This window comes from Cupressus sempervirens, chromosome 5, assembly GCF_028749045.1.
Source record: "Cupressus sempervirens isolate cs-2001-9-10 chromosome 5, ASM2874904v1, whole genome shotgun sequence".
NCBI classification, from domain to species: Eukaryota; Viridiplantae; Streptophyta; class Pinopsida; order Cupressales; family Cupressaceae; genus Cupressus; species Cupressus sempervirens.
The window spans coordinates 510,412,316-510,435,586 of record NC_143122.1 but is presented as its reverse complement, the minus strand read 5'-3'; positions in this window follow the sequence as shown (position 1 = coordinate 510,435,586).

The following is a 23,271-nucleotide window of genomic DNA, read 5'->3' as shown; positions in this document are numbered from 1 at the left end:
CTAAAGTTGAAAATGAATTTGGTATGAGAATCAAATTTCTAAGGTTTGATAGAAGTGGAGAATTTCATTCTAATCAATTCAATGTTTTTTGAGAGGATAATGGAATTCATAGGTGAGTTTTAGCACCTAAGACTCTACAATAGAATGGGATATCATAAAGAAGGAGCATAACAGTAAGTGAAGCAATTAGAGAAATATTTCTTAAGGGTAAACTAACACATGTTCATTAGAGAGGAGGACTAAATATTGTAGTATACACTATGAATAAAGTTTTGATCAGGCAAGGAATAACTAAGATCCCTTATGAGTTATCATTTGGTCATACATCTATAATAAAGTATTTCATAATTTTTAGAAGTAAGTTTTATATCAAAAGAGAGGGTGATATAAGGAAGTTTGATCCTAAAAAATCAAGGTATCTTTCTTTGGTTATTCTACTAAAAGTAAGGCATATAGATGTTACAATATGAGATTAATGAAGATTATGGAGAGTGAAAATGTTAGGATTAATGAGATAGTTTAGTTTCAAGATAAAACACTTGATTATGATTTTGATGACAATTCAAATCAAGCTAGAAAAAGTTAGAGACTTGTGTTAATTTAGAATACAAAGCAAGAATATTTCTTTGAATTGGATAATTAAATACAAGTACAAATTGAAGAAGAACCTAGAGAAGAGAATAGAACACCTAAATATGTTGCAAGGAATCATCCTGATAATTAGATCATTGGTAATGCTAGCAAAGGAGTGATGACAATAGGTAAGGTAAGAGAATAAATTTGTTTGATTTCACAAGTTGAATCTAAGACTACTAATGAGGCATGTAAATATGAATTTTGGGTAAGTGCAATGAAAGAGGAACTTGAGTAGGTAGAAAAGAACAATACATAAGAATTGCTCCCTAGACCTAAAGATAAGACTGCCATTAGGAAATAATGGGTATTAAGACCTAAAGATAAGAATGCCATTGGGAAAAAATGGGTATTATGAACAATGTGAAGTTATAAGGAACAAAGCAAGGTTAGTATGTAAAGACTATTTAGAAAAGGATGGTAGAGATTTTGAAGAATCTTTCGCTCACATAGCAAGACTAGAGGTTGTAATAATGGTTTTTTGCTTATGCATCAAACACGAATTTCAAAGTGTGTTAGATGAATGTTAAGTCAAGTTTCTTGAATGGCAATCTTGAGAAAGAGGTATAATTGAACAACTTGATGAATTTGTATTGGCTTAAGACCTTACATGGTATAAAAGATAAAGAAGGAATTATATGGTCTAAGACAAGCATGTAGAGCTTGGTATATTAGGCAAACATTTAATGAGTTTGGGTTTCATTGGTCTAGTTCTCCCAAATCAAAACAACTTTATGTGGTCTTAGATAAATTTCCTTTAGAATGTATGCCCTAGGGTTTGTGAGAAATGAATACCATTGAAGAATTTCTCTAAGTGTCAAAACCCTTTATTTTTTGTTTTTAGGTGTGGGCATGTTTTATTTCTAAGTTACTTTTTGAGTAACTTAATTTGAGGGTTGTGTTGTTATCAGGCAAGATCCATTGTATTCCTAATATTAGAACTTTATGTTGTGTACCTTGAATCCTTTCCTATGTCCTAAGTCCTAAATTTTCCCTATGCCTTAGTTATGTCTTAAGGTGGGTCTGCACATAATAGATCAACACTTATCATATCTTATGTCTATGATGCTTCTTAACATGAAAATTCATGATGAAAATGGGTGTCATCGATGGGCCCATAGTCTCGTAATGGCATCTTATAAATAATGGAATAGATTGGATGGTGGTCACATTTTCGTTACTCTAACATCTTGTCACACAAAAATGCAAGATCCCACTAGCTATCATGGAGGTCCCATGTTGTTCAAGTCACTGTTAAAATGCATGAAGGAAAATCCAATGACTATTATATTTTTATCAGCCTGGTAGAAGCTCTCACGAAAATATGAGATTCAACCATGTGTCTCATATGCTACAAGATTAGAATGGATGGACCCAAATATAAAACTTTCACCTCATTAGTTGAAGATCTAACATAGTGCACTAGATTTTTCCAAGTTGGAATGATCTATAGTAAGGGTATATTTTTTTAGTAAAGGCCATGCTTCAATGATCAAAGGTAGACCCAAAAGATCAACGACCATCATATTTTTGTAGATCTTACAAAATATTTCACAAAAATATGAAATCATTACATGTGGAATGGGGTTAGGTGGCGGATGAGGCTAGTGGAACCTGAGCTATTAGCGGGACCTAAGCATGATTGGTCCATGTACTTTGTATCAATAGGCCTAGTGCATTCCCTATGGAATGTTAAATTAAATAAGGAAATTTGGCAGTGGTCGTGTTTTTGTGAGCCTGCAAGGGCATCTCACATTAATCTGATGGTGGTCATGTTTGCATGAGCTTGTAAGGGCATCTCATGAAATGTGAGATGCAACCATGTGTCTCAAAGGTAGACTATAGTAGATGGTAAAGTCAAAGGTACTAAAAGGGTGAGAATTTTGGACATGGTAAAATTTGAAGATGATTTTTTAAAAGAAGATTAAAGGTGCTTGATGGTTAATGATATTATGATATATTTTTTTCATATTAGATGAGGACCAACAACCCACACATTTTTTGTGAGCCTAGAAGGGTTCCTTACAAAATTGCAAGATGCTACCATAGAGCTTCTCCTCCAAATGAAAGTTGAATTTTCAAAGGACTTATGTGAAATTTTTCTTCACTCCTATTGGATGAGAGGTTGGGACCAAGTACTGAAAAAGTTGTTGAATGTAGGTCAAGAAAATTTCAATTTTTCGATTTTGTTAAGTTGAGAAAATTGATGGTGAAAATTCAAACACAGTGTTGTTCCACCAAAAGGAAAATAATTCACTCCACATGCTTCACAATTTTAAAGCTTCATTCTAAGACTTAAATGTTGTCAACTCAACACTTTTTCATTCATTATGCAGTATTGCATGAGCATGAAAGATTTAAAATTCATTTGCAATTGATATTTTCATACAGAGTTGGTGCAAAATTGTACAAATACAATTCCATGTAAGTAGTGCTTTGGTCTTGGTTTCATCAAATTATATCTCTATGTGTGAATTCATTGTATAAAATTTTGTGTTTTAATTCTATGTTAATTTTAATCTTGAAACCCTAGTTTATTTAGTGGACATTTCCAAACCCTATAAGAAGAATAGCTTCTGAATTGAGACAAAATACCCCCCAAAGCACATTTTGGTAAAATCAATTACTTTTAGAGACAACCCCAAGACAATTTTCTCAACCAATTACCAGGGTAGGAAGAGAAAAAGTCTACCCTAGATGAGTGGAAGAATTTAAAGGTAGAAGTGTGTAAGGGTTTAAGAGATAAGTATGGCCTGATCAAGGATATCCACATGTCCAAAATAGGGTTAATTTTTTTTTCTAGAAATAGTATGGACAATCAAATACGGGAAACCCTTTATACAATATGTGGCAGTATGATCTGGTAAGTTAGTTTTTCCTAAGGTTTTTACGAATGTGGACCTATTATTATAGTTGGTAGAAGTATATGATCCCATTACTCAAATAATTAGGGGTCTAAATGGGGGCGTCTTGTTGCATATTGATACAAAATCAATTAGAAAGGCTTTTGATTTGCACTTTGCCTTAGATAACCCAGATGACATTTAATTTAAGGAATTTGAGAAGGTAGATTATAGGGTTGACCTTAATGTTATGAGAGGAGTCATTAATGCTTTCTTGAAAAATGTGGATGGAATTTAAGCTTAGAGAAATACATATAGGCACTGGGCTGAGTAATGTGGAAATTTTTTATGAAACCATGACAGGCACCCATACTACTTTGTATTAAGTGTTAGATTTACCAAATAAAGGGAAATTTGTTAGAGAAACCCTATGGATGTGTCTTAGGATTCAAACATGTGGCTTAATCACCATATATAATTACCCCTCATACTTGGAGGAGAAAATCAATGAGGGACTAGTAGCTTTGCATAGAGCTGAGGCCCCAAAGTTTCCTTGGTATTCTATGCTTATACATATAATTTTTTTCATAACATATTTTACTTTAGAGAGTTTATGGCTTTAGAGTTTGGGATGGATGACGAGCCATTTCCAGTCCAATTGTGGTCCACTATTATGTCCCTTGACTAGGATGATCTTATTCTTGTTTTGTTTGAGAATCAATTTAGATGGCCTTTAAGGCAGTTGGTCATACCAGTAGTTGAGAGGATTTCAAGTATTCTATTATGTTTCTTAGAGCCACTTGATTTTGATTTTAAACCTCTTTTATCTCATGATTAGGGGGAAATTTATTTCTATCCTCAAGCCATTATTATCAGAGTGTATGGTTTCCCAGGGAGGCCTTTGGTAATGCCCCATCTTGCCCCTACAAGAAGTGGATGACTAGAAATAATGAGTAAAATTGGAGTGTTGTAGGATATTAACCTTTCTCCTAAAGTAGGTAATGACACTCTTTTTTGAGATGTGACATATTTTTATCATTTTCAAATGATTAAAGGAGGATGGAAAGAGATTTTTAACTTATTCAAACCTTACAAGATGGGGGTCAACACCAAAAGGCTAAATGATTCAAAATATGTCTATCATATGTTAATGACAAGGGAAAAATTGAAGCTTCAAGGACCCCATGAATTTGATTTTCTAGAAGATATAATCATAAATGTGCTTGATTTCAATATCCAGGATGACTACAAGAGAAAGTGGTTTATTTACAAAGATATGTTAGTGTTGGAAGATTGTTAGAGATTGTTGACATAGTTTTGTCATTGATGTCACAAGTACTAAGTTAAGGTTACTATCAGAGTATAGAAGAAGTTACTATTAGAATAAAGAAGACACTATCAGAGAAATCTTATCAAAGAAGCATAAAGTGAGGATTATTGCAGAAGCATATGAAGGAAGTTTGGAGTTGATCTAATCCTAAGATCTATGGTTGAGATTAAGGTTAGGGTTATCGATTCGATAATAATTTAAGGGAGAAAATAAGATACAAGAAATAGAGATGAAAAGAGAGAACAAGAGATAGTGAACAAGGAACACACTGAAGAAGAGATTAACTGAGAAGGGAAGAAACAAGCTGATCTTACAAGCTTAAAGAGAAGCACCAGACAAGGAATCTTATATAATACCTAATCAGTTCCTACAATATTTACAAAGTCTTTTTTAAGTTCATCTATGAACTTTTGTTAAAGCCTCTAACAAGGTGAAGAATGCCTAGACAGGCAAGATATAATCTCTTAGCACAGTAGGCTTAATAGGCTAAAGATACAATTAACACTTTATTAGTCACTTTTGATAGAGTGAGTTTCCTAAAAGGAAATGCCAATGTATACCTAATTGGAAAACTATTTTGACTGTAGTGAAAAAGTCGTGGGTTCCATCCTCACATAACGATTTTCTATGATACCAAAATCATTGTCTTATTTGTGTGAATTTTACTTCATAAATTGTTGTTTAATTTTATGAGTATGGATTGTTAATGGTTAAATTTTTAAGCTTTTGGTTAGATCTAGATTATCATAAGAGTCAATTTGGAAAATTGAGAGGTACAAAAAGGAAAGACAACTTGAAGAAGCCCTAAATGAAGCTATAGACCATAATGATGAACTAAAGAAGAAACAAAAAGTCTCATTTGCAAAAAGGAAAGAACTATTGGAAATATTATAGACAAGTCTTGAAGATCTCAAGTAACTCTCATAAAATAGTACAAGATAAATTGAAACTGATGTTTTAGTAGCTAAACTATTAGACAGAAAAACTATCCTTGAAGAAAACCTACAACAAGAAAAAAGGAAACTTGAAAGCCAAGCCTTATGGATGACTAAACTACTAGTCAAGATGAAGACTATTGAAGATGAAAAAGGAAAATTGGAAACCAATAGGAAAAATTTGGTAAAAGGAATTAAAGATAAATACAACACCATCCTTCAATTGAAACAAAAGAGTAATACACTAAACAAATATATAAGTGACACAAATGAGGAAAATTGACAAGCCATTTATAAAAACAAAAAAATTGAGAAAAGAGGTGGAAGATCTAACAAAAAAATTGAAGATAAAACAAGAAGTCAATGAGAAGCTTACCAAATTTGACTCGAGCATGAAAATGATTGATGAACAATTGAAATGGCAATGAAAGTTAGGAGATACAACTAGACTTGGTTATACTGATAATACCAAATTTGAAATTGTTGAAGCATCAAAAATTGGTGAGGAAAAGACATTTCAATCAAGAAACAATCAAAAAGAGAAATGTAGATGCTATCATTGTTGTAAATTAAGACATACAATTATTGTCTGTAGAAGCAAACTATCAAATGTCTCACCTAAAGCATCCTTTAGTAGTCTCTGCTATAATTTATACAAGTTTGGACACAGAGAAAAAGATTGCACAATGAAATCACCAAGCACATCTATGGAAAGAATCTTTATGGGTCATTTATATAATTGCAACCTATTGGGTCATAAGGTTGAACATAGTAGGAGTGGAGCTTTACCAACAAGAAGGTTATGAAACATACTATGCAATAACTATGAAAAAAGAGGACATATGGGAGAATGCTAGTATAGGAATATGAACATAAACACAAGAATATTGTGTTATGTCTGTCACAAGTATGGTCATATAGCACAAACCTACATATACCAACAAACTATAGATAATCATTATGAAAACATCGAAACACCAAGGAACAAAATCAAACAAGTATGGGTCAAAAAGGAAGAGAAGAACACAACTGATAACATAGTGCTATTTTCAAGTTAAGAAGGTATGCCATCAAGTTGAGATATCATGAGCACTACTTGGTGACAACTAACAATGATAAAACCCTATTATGTCCCTAACAAGGTAGTGAAATATCATGAATAAGAAGTACAACACTATCAACAAGAAAAGTTGAACTCTATCGCGTTGGAGTGTATAAAAAATGTTACTATTGAAAATACATTAATTGTACAATTTACCATTTGCTTTTTTTTTGGATTATTAGAATATTCTAATGGCAGTTCATTCAACACCTTTCTTTCTAAGAAATTACTAAGTGTAAAAAGTGAAATTCTTAAATGACTTACAATGTGCATTATTGAGAAAAAGTGATTTGATCTATTTGTGTTTCAAAAAAAGAGATCTTTGGTGATAGATAAAGTAAAACATGCAAGATAAATGTTCATTACAATGATAATGGGATACAAAGTCTATCAGTCTAGTCACCCCAACAGTGTGCCAGACATTGCAATATGGATTGCACATGAAATCACAACATGAGTTAAATCATATAATCTCTTAGGTATGGTAGTTAATCAATTAAATGTAAATATGGTGTTGGTGTTTTAAAACATTATGCTTCAAATTATCTCAATGAGAACATAATATATATAGGGGAAGCTACTTCCCATCATGCCCTTTCAAATGCTAAGCCAACTATAAGGCTAGACCCCTCTTCTACTTTAGGCTCTACAAAACCTAGGCAGGTGTACCTCAGATTCATTCATATTGTACTAGTTGTTCAAAAGCATACACTTGAATATAAACAAAATAGATAAAACCCTTATTTCTTCTATACTTATGCAATAACATAGATGTGTAGTAGCAAATTGCAAATCCTATGAAATCCACAAGCTGAGTGAGGGCATCCTTTCAACTCTTAAATAGAAAGGGACATGGATGATTATAATTTTGAATTCAATAGATCACCAAATATGCAATAGTAAGAACAAATTGATCATGTAGCTAATCAGTGCCTTTTCTATTGGGCAGTTCCACAAATCACACACATACATCTATGATACCAGTGATATATACCATACATCAATATATCAGATTTATTCTATCACTTTATGAATAAAAAATTAGTATTCATAAAGACCTCATTCTCATGAAATATCCTTCTCAAATAACTAGCAACCCTGTCAAATATATCAAGCATTTACTTGGCTTTTTGTTCCAACAACAAAACATATAAGACATACGACCTTAAGAGGATGCAAAAGGGTCTAAGTTCTTTGTCCCTACACCAAAAAAATGCTAATTTTAGAGATAGGAGAGGAGAATCAAAATGAAACTAAAGATTTTGCTGCTCATTCTATTCATTTCTTTGAAACTGTACATTCAAGATACATGTAAATGACCCATAAAACTATTGAATAGATCATAAATTATCTATATTGGCTTCATTACTGCTGTTCATACAATAGAAAAAGCTAAACAAGGGTGTAAATATAAGACTGGATCCAACCTTGTGGCATCCTAGACTAACCATAACCAACATGGTATCATAGCAATGAAAAATATCAAAAACTGGAACCCTTACAATGAGAGAGAAAAAGAAAGATATAGGAAAGGAAGAAGAAGCTAAATTTGATCTAGAAGCGACATGTGTCCACTTAAATCTTCATTTCCTATTGTTGTAAAGCATCTCTCTTCTCTCTACAACCAAAATCAGAAAGGAATCTCATCATTGTGTCTCAAAAAACTCAAAATATATCCTCCAACTGATGAGAAACCCTATCTTTGACAAAAAAATTACATATGCATCTAAAATGCTGATAAAACCTTCATTAAACTAACTTGGAGGTGAGAAAATCCATCCCTAACTGCATCCCTACTGCCTCTAACATTCACCCAACTCACCATTTTGTTAAAAATCAAATCTAAACTAATATACCTGAATGAGGTTGAAAAAAAGCACTTGGTATAAAACCTTGAATAACTTGAATATATGACTTCCTATGTAGAAAAAAACCTAAATACAAAAAGTTCACTCTCTCTTGGTTCCAATGATATATGATAGTCCTATGTCGACATATTAGAGATGCCCAGGACGTTTCATTTGAAAACTAGGCTCATGGCATGACCCTTGCAAATATTTAATTTCTCCCTAAAGTTTAAAATTTTTATAATATAACCCTTGTTTATTTAAAATATACCTATAAGTGATTTTGAGGAAAATAATAAAAAATTTGAAATTTTGCACTATTGAATTTTCCCTCAAACTTCTTATCTAGGTCAAATTAGGTTTGACTAAGCTCGACATGTGTCACATCATGATTCATTCATCTCCTACCCTATCACCTATTCTATCAATATCTCTTCCACCTAGGCACCACACGACACCATTGGATTGGTCCTCAGTTTGACATGTTTTCCTAGGCCCTCTACCACATGGTGGCCTTTGATTAGGTCACCATGTCCCCATGTTAACCTCCCTGCATCTTCATCTTCATGAGATAGTGATAACCATTGATTTGGCGTGATCTATCCTATAACTGCCACCTCAACATCGACCGTCACATGTTGCTCCTTGATTATGTTGTCATGTTGTTATCCTCATTAGTGTGGTCACCACGCCATCATGATAGAGTGACATCATAACATGTGGCATCTTCATTCATGTCATCACCTTGTCATCTGCCACCACATCACCATTTCCACCTCCCCAACCTCTGCCACGTGGTGACCTATTGCTATGTCACTATGCTAGTCATCCAGTCTCCACATCATCACGACATAGCAACATTGAGACGTAGCAACATCATGACATAGTGACATCATGATATGTGCCTCTCCTTTCCACATCATCACCTTAGTTTGCGTGCCAAGTTTGAAAGACTGTGCCACCTGTCGCTTTATGACTCATCCATGTGCTGCCACTTGTTGCCTCCTGGTTGGTCTAGAATTCCATGTTAGTAGTGCACATCAGTGCATTTATTCAAAATTTCCTTATCTTCTCATCCGGTTGGCCAGGTGGGCCCCCATGCATTTGAGATAGCTTGCTCTAAAAGTGCTCTTAGTTAAGACACATTAGATGGTAGTGTTTCTATATAAAAACACATAAGAATTATACTTGCTAATCAATGTGGGACTAAACATCCATTACAAACTTGTTAAAAAATGTTTGTGAGCATTATTCCAAACTACAACGTACTACTTGTTTGAAAACATAACATCACCCTCACACCTACAAACCTCAGGCAAGCCAAGAAAAATGGAAAATACCTTACCATTTTATACCGCATCTGAGATTCTTCATTCCTACAATTGGTCCTCATGCTAATTAGCATCATATTTTGTGGTTAGAACTCCAAAATGAGTCTCTTCCTTCAATGCAAGGCAAAAAACAATTGGCCCCCTTCTTTGATCACTTCTCCATGTAGTAGGTTTTACAACAGAGGAGGCTAAGGCTGAGGTTGCTTAGAAAACTATACACTACTAGAGAGAAGTATCTCAGGACAACTACCTTCCTGACTATATGAGATTTACCCTTGGAGTAAGGAGGGATGCTCAACTTTCATCGTACTTCATTACCTTCTCTCTGGCTTGGAATCAAAGACATTCAACATTAAAAAACTCCATTTGAATGAAGTGCAAAAGTGTGTCCTCTTCTAGAACAAATGGCATCTTCCAAACTAATATTCCATTTCTATTGCATGTGGTTCTTCTCATGCTCGAGTTCCCCCTTGAAATAGGGCTCCATCTCCATTCTAGGAAAATGTCTATGTGTTGATGGGCTAGGCATTCCACCATCTTTAAGTCATTACAAAAATTGTAGCATTGGCTCTATACCATTCTTAGTGGATTCCTTCAAACCACAAGATACCTTTTGCACTAAAATTGTGTTTTCAAGGGCATTCTATGTTTGCTATAGGTATGTTATCCATCATAGCAAAGAGAACCAAGTTTTGATAACTGGCGGTAATTTTCATCCTACACTCTTGCTAATGTTAGGATCACAATGTGAATACATTTTTAGAATGTGCTTTCCATTGATAGGAGTGAAATTCAATGCCTTTATGACCTTGCAACCATTTTCAATGAAGCTTCCACTACTAATTTGGTTGATGATTACTGATCAATTATACAAGCATCACAGATTTTGGAGAGAAAATGCATATGTGTGTTACATAATTTACCACCGAATATAATAAATCAAACAATAACCCGTGATGTTGTGAAATTATCATTCAATCTTATGATGACTATGGGAGCACTTGCATTTGTATGATATGGAGCATCTAAAAACTTTGTTTTTAGCTGGCATATAGATTCTAATGTATTTGAGACATCTCATAGTTGCCCTATAAATCCTTCATGTTCCACTTCCATTTCACATATGATGCCTTTAGTCTTTTAGTGAAGCTTTTAATGCTTATCTTGTAGCCAATGGAGGCTTTAGAGGTCCTTAAGCTCCTATTTATATCTTATGCCATTTTAATACCCTTTGAGCATCTTCAGTCCGCACACATTTTCATCAATCTGATGAAATTAGTTGGGCCCCAAGTGGGTCTGGCTATTTTTTTTCATTTTTGAACAACTAACATCTCAAAGTGATCTGATGAACATCTGGTACTGATAAAAATCAAACTTGATCACTAAAACATCATTTACAACTCATTTCACCTCTCACTTGAGAAATGCTAATTTCTTGCTAAGGGGTCCTCTGATTGGCCTTAAAAATTGAACAAAACACCTGACTGAGCCATGTAATCTAACATGATAATTCTCTATTCCACATTATTGCATCCTACCAAATCTTGTGTCATAAATATCACTCGGTCTAAAGATATTGACTATCAAAGTTGCCTTCTCAGAACTGCCTACAAGCAAATATGTTAGAAAACAATATATCACATTTGGTTTTGACTTTGCAAACAGGTCAAACTGATACTTGAGGGCTTGAAAACTAGGGCATTGGTTTGTTGTCATGAGGAGAGTATAAATATGGGATTTGGGATCATGGTGGAAAAGTGGGTGCATTTGGTGTGTGGTCAAAGTGGGCTACTTGGATTTGCAAAACTTGGAACACTGGCAAAAAAGCAGTTTTTGCAAACGGAATGGACATAGTAAAGTATGCAAACAGATTCGTTAAGACTTGCAAACTAGAACTCTTATATAATTTTTAGAATACAATATAATTATACAATCCATTTGGTTTAGGAAATCATGGATTCAAATTTATGACATCCTGAATAGGGGTACTAATCAATTTGCACTTTATGAAACTAGTAAAAATTTACAAATTGCATTTGGAATCACGTTCAAAAACTGATCAAACGAATTTTTCATAGGCTCAAATTTGAAATGTAACAAGTATTTGACCTCTAGAATGAAATCAAAATGAATTTTATCATTTTGGTCAATTGGGTCAAAGTTATAGCTCGTCAAACAGGGCCTCCCAAAATTTTGAATAATTTACATCATCATGACAACAATAAACAACTGACTTTGAGGGATTCAAAATCTAGTCAAAACATGTTGAAATGACTTGAAATCTGAAAATAGGTTCTCTAATATGCATACTAAACACTCCCAAAGCATTGATTCATGAAATAATAGTGGGTGGGATATATTCAAATGCAAACTAGGCTACTTGTCACTGATTGACACCAAGGCAAAAATTCAAATTTGAACATTGCTCAAAATGGAACTTCACGGAATGACTCATAATGGAAATTTATCAATACAAGATGCATGTATGTACTAAATTCAAGGTGTTAGAAACATTAAACACCTTTTAGGCCTCAAAAGGATGGCTGGGTACACATGCATTAAATATGCTTATAGGGCTCAATTTTTAGAATGGTACTCAAAATTAGGAACACAATTTAAAGTCCCAACATATGGAATGGTTGAAGAAGAATCAAGAGAAAAATATTAAATTTAGTACTCTACTTGTATGTATATTCTTCTATGTTAAGAACTTTTTCCCTGGTATAGGAAATGTATAATGGAATGAAAATAGACATGTTATTATATATCAGATTGACAAATATGTTGAGTAGATAGGTGATGAATTTAAGAAAATTATGTGGAGCTACTTCAAAGAATTTCAATTGAAGATGTAGGTGCATTACCATATACAAGGCATAGTGGTTGATAGGTATAAGAATATTTTATGTTTTCTAATATTGATAATTTCAAGATCCAACCAGTAGAACCAAGAACTTCTTGAGTTCCTTATCTAGAATATGAGGTATTAGAAGAAGAGTTGGTCAGTTATGCTGACTATATATTAAGCCTACCAAAGAATAATTTAGTACATTTATTTGGGACGTAATGAGGATTTTTTCAAAATCAAAGCTTCTAGGACCCCATTAGCCAAGAAGGAGAAAAAGACAGAGATAATATTTGAAGCTGCATAGGATACATCAAGAAATATATCAACACATGAGGTCACACAAGATACATTGTCACTTCAACTAATTACAATGATGAAGAAAGGAAAAAGGTAAAGAAATATAGTCTACAAGTGAAACAATTACTATCTTAGAGCAAGAGGAAGAAGGTAGTGAAGAAGAACTAGAAGAAAGTACACATGAGGAACTTATTGAAAAAAGAGTCATAAAAATTGATAAGGGAAAAGTGTTCAAGAGAAGAAAAATGTAAAATGCTGCTATATAGAGAAGGATAATGACTAGGAGTCAAGCTCAGACTCCAACACCTAAGAAGAAATAATAATCTAAGTTGGAGAATGAAGTAAGTTCATAGGGAAGAAAATCAAGATGAAGAGGCAAAAGATTCCTACCGATCTCAAGGAACTTGAAAATATATTACTGAAAAAGAACTAGTTGGGAAGATGGATCCCTACTCATTTTCTAAGTTAATTGAAGAAGATAAGATATTGATTGAGGATTCAATCTTAATTTTTTTTAAAGAAGCATGAAAATATCCCAAAGATGTGAAGGACACTAAGCACTATTATACAAGAACCCCTAAAATAAATATAAATTAATTTTAAAATTCCCTATTAACAATTTTTTCAAGAGAGAACTCAAACAACTTACAAACTTTAAAATAGTAGATAGCACTAAATAAAATGAAAAAATTACAATAATAAAAAAGATCCTCTTCCACAATCAAATTTGGGAGAACTTTCTAATGGTATACAAGAACCCCTAAAATAAATATAAATTAATTTTAAAATTCCCTATTAACAATTTTTTCAAGAGAGAACTCAAAAAACTTACAAACTTTAAAATAGCAGATAGCACTAAATGAAATGAAAAAATTACAATAATAAAAAACATCCTCCTCCACAATCAAATTTGGGAGAACTTTCTAATGGTATGCCATGCGCTGGTATGTAATTTTGTCAACATTGTAACTTTGGTGCCACATGAGTTGTACACTACACTATTGGAAAGGTGGCATTCAACAAGTATGAGGGTAAAAGAGTTGAGGAAAAAAGAATTACAGAAATTGCAACCTTATGTATTAATCAATGATGTCAAAATTTGGATGGACACATTACAAAAAGCCTCTAGAAAAAAGATATTAATAACTATGGTACTCGTAGATGAAGAACCTATTCTACTACAAAATATCAAAGAAATTTGGATTGAAGAATTGAAAAAGGAGCATATTGAAGCATATGAGAAAGGAGGAACTTCAAATATTAAAGATATATTTTTAGTAAGTGAGCTATTTGGAGCTACAAATACAAAAACCAACAATAAATCTATGAATGAGAAATTTACAATCAAAGATATCACAAAAAAAAAAAAAAAGATGACTCATTTTTAGAAGAAGACAATCAAGCAAAGAAAATAGAAGCCTAGACAGAGATAACAACAACTGTTAGTGTTGAATACAAGGAAGAAGATACATCTGACAAGGCTATAGTTAACCAATCTTCACTACAATTGATAAGTAGTGAAACACTTGATCTAAATACTCAATCATATTGACAAAAGAAGTAATAAAGGCTATTAGTAGACACCAACACCAAAACATACACTAAGAGAATCAACAATCATAGGAGGTATCATTAGTGAGAAGAAAGAGAGTGCATAAAAAAGGAGTCAATAAAAGGACCCAAACACTAAGGAAGAATATGAAATGAATAAGAACACTGACAATCAAGGACCAAACACATCACAATCAACAACTATCAGAATGACATTTAATAATTAATAATCATAAAAAATTGTAAAACCTAAAAGAGAAACCCTAAGAGGTAAATGACATTTAATAATTAATATTTGATTATTAAATGGGAATGAATGTGCATAAAGGTAAATCTTAAGAAGGGAGTAAAGGTAATTTAATAAAATTAAATAAAATTAATCCTGTACTCTAACACCCCCTTAAGATGAGAAATAATGGAGCTACAAACAATACAAAAAAAAAAAAAAGTAAACTATAATGTTGAAAGCAAAAATGTGTCCCAAAAAAATGGCCTAATGAGGTACCTAACACAACCAAATCTATGAAAAATGGAGAAATAGGGAAAAAATGTGGGAAAAATAATCCTCCAAAAAGAGATAGAAGAATTCTAAAAACAAAAGAAGGAAGCACTCATCATTGAGACCCCCAAGGAAAATTTCCTTCACCCCAAGCATATAAGGTAGCTAAAGATATCACGGGGATGCAAAAGGTTTAGTAGAGATGTTTGCAACCTACTCAATAGTGGGAATATACCCTAAGATAAGAAAGTCATCTAGAATCAAATGCTTGATGAAGTGCATATGAAACTCAATGTGCTTGGTTCACTGATGCTCAACTAGGTTGCAGGAAATGTGTATAACACTAGAACTATTAGGGGGAAATCCAAACTATGTCATTAACTATCAAAGCAATAAAACCTACTAACTAGCTAGCACAATTGCCTATATTCTATCTCTATAGATGATAACGTGTGAGCATGCTGCTTCTTGCAAGACTTGATGTATAATGAATGCCATAACATCTAGTACCCTAATAGTACCTCAAAATACATTAGGTAGCTTGCTAATGAATCTCATGAGGATCATGTGAGAATCAAGAGACAAGGCCAACTATAAAGGAAAGATTAGGACGTGTGTGCATCAGGTACAACAAACATCTATAAGCCTTTCTTTTCAATGAATAACCAAAGAACATACCTTCATCACTTCTTGCATTAAACTTACCAATATCACCATCTCTCTTTATGTAACACTTATGTCCAAAAATTCTAAAATATTTTACTAAGGGTGCATGTTAAAACCATAATTCATAGGGATTCTTTCATTGTGTATATTGATGTATTGACTGCTTCTCTCCAAAATGTCTTGGATATATCATTCTCAAACATCATGGCTCTTGCTACTTCTATTATAGACCTATTTTTTATTTCAACAATCCCATTATTATTAGGAGTCTTAGGTGGTGATAACTATATCTTAATGCCATTTTATTCATAAAATGTGTGAATTTATCTTGAAGTAAACTCTCCACCTCTATCCGATCTCAAACATTTTATCTTTATTCTAGATTCATTCTCAACTCTTTTCTTAAACAACCTAAACTTTTCAAATGCCTCAAACTTTTCTTTAAGAATCACTACCCACATCATTCTAGTGAAATCATCAACAAAAATAATAAAGTACCTTTCACCATAGAATTCTCTTGTTCTGGTAGGACCACTCAAATCTGTATGAACAATCTCCAATTTTCCCATGGTAGTGAAATTTTTCCTAGGAAAATAAACTTTTTTCTGCTTAGCCATATCACATTCTTTACAAACAACACTAGTAGGCTTCACACTTTTAGGTAAATCTCTAACAAAAAATGTACTACTAAACTTCACAATATTATCAAATTTTATATGACAAAATATTTTATGCCATAACCAACTGTTATCCACTTTTGAAACCAAACAATTAATCTCTATAGGGTTCAATAGAAACACATTACCTCTGGATCTTTTACTAGTGCCAATCAACTCACCATCTTTATCCTTAATAATGCAAATCTTCTCTATGAATTGCAACTGGTAACCTTTATCAACTAACTATCCAAAACTCAATAGATTATGCTTTAATCTATCAAAAAAATAGACATCATTAGTGTTAGTCTTTCCATTAAGAGTAATAGATCATATTCCCTTGATATTGTAGTCACTCAAAAATAGTTCACATCTATGGATTAATCACATTTTCACACTAACATGTCCCATTTTCTCATATCACTAATTATGATCTTTTTGCCAATTTGATTATCATTCAGGAATATTGTGATAATATTCTTCATCACTCGCACCCACTTTCAAGTTAACTACAGATCATTTTAGAATTAGTTCTTGTTTTATCTAAACTTTTCAGAATTGAATCTAAATCATTTCAACATCATCATAATCTCATCCAATCAACCCTAAACCATTTTAATATCATCAAATCCTTTCTAATCAACCCAAAATCATCCAAATCAACCCTTAATGATTTGAAACATGTCAAATATCTCAAATAAATAATCATTTATCCAGTCCTAGGTATTGTTGTGTCCCTCAGTGCCTTGGCAATCTATCAAACCTATCAAATCTGACCTTAGCACCGTGATGTCTCTCTACACTAGGTCAAACTGTAATTTTCATCATCCAATCATTGACATTGTCAAGTCCCTTAATGTTAGATCATGGCATTATCCAATCAATTTAATAACATTGACAATGCCCGTCAATGTTATTATGATCAATCTTATCAATCAATTTCAATCCTGTGGCCTTTACAATGTCCATTAAATGTCACATGTTCCTAATCCATGTTATCAATCCTTATCACCCAATCAGTTTGATCATGGCTTTGATCTACCCATCGTCATCCTAGTTGATTTGCATAATCAATCACATTTCATCAAAAGGTTAATCCCACATTTATTTAATCAAAATTGCCAATATTTACTAATTTTTCCTATAGGAGTAGTTAACCATAATCTATTCCTATGTCATTTCAAATAATTTTCATCCTACTTTACTAATTATTCCTATTAACCAATATTCTCAATTAATTAATTGATTCACCTTTTGCAAACTATGAGAATTCTCAATTTTCTAAGTCATGTTTCCCCATTTCTAATTTCTAATTTACTAATATCCATTTGTGTTGAATTATGATTTTTTAATTCAAATATTCCACCTAGTCTTGGCACATGGGCATAATGCATCATAGATCCTCTCTCACACTTGGCTAATATGTGTCATAGTTGACATATATTATTCCTTATGCATGACTATAATAGGCCACATTTGTCATACATTCTTGTCTACAAGTGGCTTTGATGTGTCATATGCATGTCATAGATTCTCTTCCACATTTAGCCATGTTGGCTTTTATGTGTCATAAAATCCTATATGTGGCATATTGCATCATATTTGTCATAGATATTCTATGGAATATCATGCCAAGTTGCACCCTCGAATTGACAAATGTCCATCTCCTCATTCATGTCCCATCTCTTGTGTTTTGGTTATAAATTGAGCCATCTTTTAGTATTTTTTGATTGCTTATAACCTCTTAACATTACACCCAAACCACAATTCTAGTATTCTCAATAGAATTCATCCCATCATATCACATTGTCATTTTCTTTCAATTATGTGTGTACTATAGGCAATTGGAGCTACATCAATAATGGAGAAGAAAGAAGGAAATGAGAACTACAATTGAAGAGGGGTTTTAATTGTTTTTATCTTTTTATTTTAATTGGTTTTCATGGTAGATTAGAAGGGTTTAGTACATGTTGATTGAGTTTGTGTTTACTCATAGTATGCTAGGTTTTAACCCATTTTCTAGTCCTATAATTGGTGAATCCAGTGTGAATCATGCTTACTAACTTTGGTTTTCTTTTTTGTTCTTGTAGGTGTAGGAGGGAGCTAATTTGAAGGATTGTAATGTTTTTTTGGTTATTGTGATCCCATCTAGTCTAATTAGGAGGTCTAATAACATACTTCTATCTATTGTTTATGCATTTATGTGGCTCTTTGTGGTGGATGTGCACTTGATACTATTAGGGCGCACTTGGGTGCCTTAGGAAGCTATTTTAGGGGCTTAGGACCTAGTAAAACCTTTATTTTATGATCTACTCTAACCAATTATGCCTCTAAACTACCAACTGCACCCTTCTTGGCCCCAAGTAGCTTTGCTTTGAGTTTTGCACATTATAGGTGCCATTTTGATCATGTTTTACCCTATTTGGTCCCTAGCTTCCCAATTGTACCCCAAAACTACCCACTATTCCCTTCTAGGCCCCAACTACACCATAAGCATAGTTAGAACTATGTGAGAACACTTGGGGCCTTCCTGAGTGTTCTTGGTCTTCTATAGCATAGTTGTTACTATCATTGCATAGTTGCTTCACAGAAAGGTCAAGTTTTAGTCATAACATGCATCTAGTGTTTCATTTTGATTCTAGGACCTAGAGTAAAGGGTTTTTTGGTATTGCTAATGATCTATTTGTAGCATGTGGCATTCGTTGGGAGAAGGCCATCAATTAAAAACTACTAATATGTTTGGTGTAGGGTGTTGATGAAGACTTATGTTTGTTCAAACTATGTGTGTGGTTTTTTTAGATTAGCTAACATTTAGTTTGGTGCTTTAAAATGAAATTTCTTTTTTGATTGGTCTCTCTACATTGTTTAGAACCGAAAGAGTTTATTGGACATATCCTGTCCCTTCACCATTCATGGATCTTGGGTATAAGAGAAATTTATGCAATTTATTTTAGAGGGGCTTGCCTTGGAACCAAGACTCACCACTTGGTAAGTTCCAGGGGTTGACCTCAAAGTGGTAATAGGCCAACGCTAGGTCTATACTCTAGCTACTATAATAGACTTGATATAGTTAATGCCCTATAAATGGTATTGCTAAGTGATAACTCTCTTCCAGTACCCTTATGGTGCATTGAAACCCAATTCTTGGGTTTGGGAGACCTTCTGAGGAAGTTTATCATTCACTTGCTGAATAGAGTGCTTGAACTAAACACCATGTCTTTATTGGATACAATTGATTAATTATGTTTTGTCTTTGATGTTACACAAATATCATATCAATTAATATAAAATGCTTACCAAGCTCACTTGGTTAGTGAAGATAGTTTTCCTTGTCTACTGAGCGTTTACAGGTTTACTTTGAATAGATGATAGTGTCTATCGAGCTCACTCAGGCGTCAAAGGAATTGAGGTAGAAAAGAGTGTTAACTGAGCTTACTTGGTTAACAAAGGGAAAGTTGAATAGAGTCAAAGTTAATTGAGTTCACTCAGTTACCAAATGATTTCTACAAGTTCTTAGTATTAACTAAGCTTCTGTTGGTTTACACAAAGAATCATTCCAAAGTTAGTTTCTACCAAGCAGGGTAGACTTACAAAGGATTTTTCTTATTTTGGCATATGAAGCTTAATTACTTTATGTATTGATTCTAGCCAACTATGATGATGAATATTGGTTATTGTAATTTGAATTTGGCCTGACTTGACAATTCAGAAGGTATAAATAAAATGTCAAGTTGAGATTTCTAGTGTGTGTGCAAGTGTGTTGATTGAATTGAATAGAAAAGAGAGGGAGTGAACTTGATGGATAAGAAGGTATCCTTGTGGAGCAAAAAAGTAATATTCAATTAGGAAGGATCAAGTTTAAGCATTAAAGATATCTAGATTCAACAATTTAGTTGCATCACAATCAGGTCATTTCATTGTTACTCTCTAGCCATTGTAGCAATGATCTAAAATCTCTTAACCGAGTTGGTTTAATAGCCAGTTGTAAATCCTCTAACAAGGTGGCAATTCCATTGAATTGTTTTAAGACCTCTTGCAAGGACACTCGTAGTAGGGTGATTAAACCCTCTAATAGGATCACACCTAATAGTGTGCTTTGTAACCTTTAATAGGGCTAGGTCCTAACAGGGCTCACTTCAGAAGAGTGAAAAATAGTAACTAGTTACATTGGCAGTTTTCCCCAAATTGGGTTTCCACATTAAATTTTGGTGTCTCATGTGTTCATGTTATTTATATTATGCTTGGAAGTTAATTACTATTAATGTTTTAAGATCAACTAAAAGTAATTCATTCTACGTTTACTGAGCTACAACAATTTTTATTTGTTTACTGAGTATCAATAGTAATCAATTTTCTCAGTCTAATTTTTATTGTTGACATCTAAGAGATCTGGGATTTATTTTAGTAACTGATTCACACCCCCCCCCCCCCCCTCTTAGTTACTCCTTCTATATTTCCTATAATTGGTATCAAAGCATTTGGTACTTGTAGGAAAGGTTTTAAGGACTTAAGCTAAAGATTAGGATGTCTTACAAGAGAGAGATTCCAAAGCTAAATAGAGATAACTTTTCAGCATGGCAGGGACTCATGAGACTTCATCTGACCACCATTAGTGATTTAGGTTGCAAATACCTTGATGAAGAATAGAAAACTCCTACTAGTACATTATCTATTGGAGATATTGCTGAGAAAAAGAACCACAACATCGTGATAATTGATATTGCATTTTCTCTCAGCTATGATGAATTTGATGAGATCAAAGACTATAAAACTCCTTTTGATATGTGGAAAAAGCTAAAGGACATCTATGGTGGTGATGACAATGTAAGGAGAGCTAAAGCAGAAAGCCTTAGAGGAAATTTTGATTAGATGAGAATGAGAGAAGATGAAAATGTTGCCAAATATGTGGAAAGAATCAAAGCTAGTGTCAGTGCAATCAGAGCTTCTGGAGGATAAATCAAGGAAGAAACTATTGTAAGTAAAGTTCTCAAAACCTTGCTTCCCATCTATGCAATTAGAGTATCTTCTATTCAAGAAAAGAGATGTGACCCAAATCGCATTTAAGTTTGGATGCCTTGGTAGGAAGATTGACAGCTTTTGAGCTAGACAACTTTGACAATTATGTTCTAGCTTCCAAAAATGTTGAGTCTACATTTGAAGCAAAAATTTCACTCAAAGAAAAAGGTAAGAAAATAAAGGACAATTAGTTAGAAAGTAAAGAGGAAATAGAAGAAAGTTCTGATAGTGATCTTGAAGTTGTTGAAGCTTTACTTGCAAAGAAATATTCTAGAGGTAGAGGAAAGTACAAAGGTAAAGTTTCTTCAATATTCTTTTCATGTGAAGAAATTGGTCATATTGTTGCTAGGTGCCCAAACAAAGAAAGAAAGGATGAGAAGAAGAGCCACAAGTACAAAGGCAAGAAGGAATCCAAAAGTCACAAATCCTTCAAAGACAAAGGTAAGAAGGTAAGAAGACTTGTTTTATGGCTAAAGATGCTGATAACAGTGAAGATGAAATAGTGTACATTGTTGTAAAAGATGAATTTGATGAAGAAGAAGATAAGATGGCACTTATCTCTCATGTTAGTAAAAATGACACATGGATCAGAGATAGTGGATGTTCACATCATATGACTAGAACAAAATTTGAACACTTTGAACATTATGATGGAGGTGCTATAAGGTTTGGAAACAATGAACCTTGTTGCATAAAAGGGAAATGTTGAATCTCATTAACCAATGAACTTGTATGTGATAATGCCTATTGGGTTGAAGGACTAAAACATAACCTACGAAGTGTGGCACAACTAATCAAAATTGGATTCAAGGTAGAATACATGCATGGCAAGGAAAGACTATTGGATGACAAAGGGAATCTGATTGGATCAGGCAAACAAACAAGAGGTAACCTATTTTATCTTGATCTTGGTGATTGCTCATGTTTTATTGCTCAAATGGAAGAAAGTTGGTTATGGCACATAAGACTATGTCATGTAAACTTTGATAATATGGTCAAGATAAGAAAATTCAGAAAAGTAAGGGGTATCCCTAGTTTGAAGATACTGGATGTTGGTTTATGCAAAAAATATCAGATTGGCAAAATGGGAAAGACTAGTTTTAAGAGAAAAAAATATCAATCTAAAGATGTATTGGAAATTGTGCATATTGACTTATGCGGACCTATTGGAATAGAAAGTTATAGTAGAGAAAAATTCTTTATTCTTTTTGTTGATGACTACTTTAGAATCATGATTGTTATGTATCTTAGAGAAAAGTTAGAAGCATTTGAGAAATTCAGATAGTATCTAGCAAGAGTAGAAAAAGAAATAGGAAAATGATTGAAATGCTTAAGATTAGACAGAGGTGGTGAATCCATCTCTAATTAATTCAATAATTTTTTCATTGAAAGAGGAATCAAAAGGCAAGTATCAGCCCTTGGTACTCCTAAGCATAATGGAATAATTGAAAGAAAAAACAAATCCATCATGGATTGTACAAGGACTCTAATGATTGAAAAGAATGTTGCTATCAAATACTAGAAGGAAGCCATCAACACTGTAGTTCATACTTTGAACTAAGTAAAATTGAAGAAAGACTCAAATAAAACTCCCCATGAATTATGGTATGGCTACAAACCCAATGTAACTTACTTGAAAGTATTTGACAGTGAATGTTATATCTTGAAAGAGTCTAGAAAAAGGTAAGTTTGATGTGAAAGGTGATGAAGGTATATT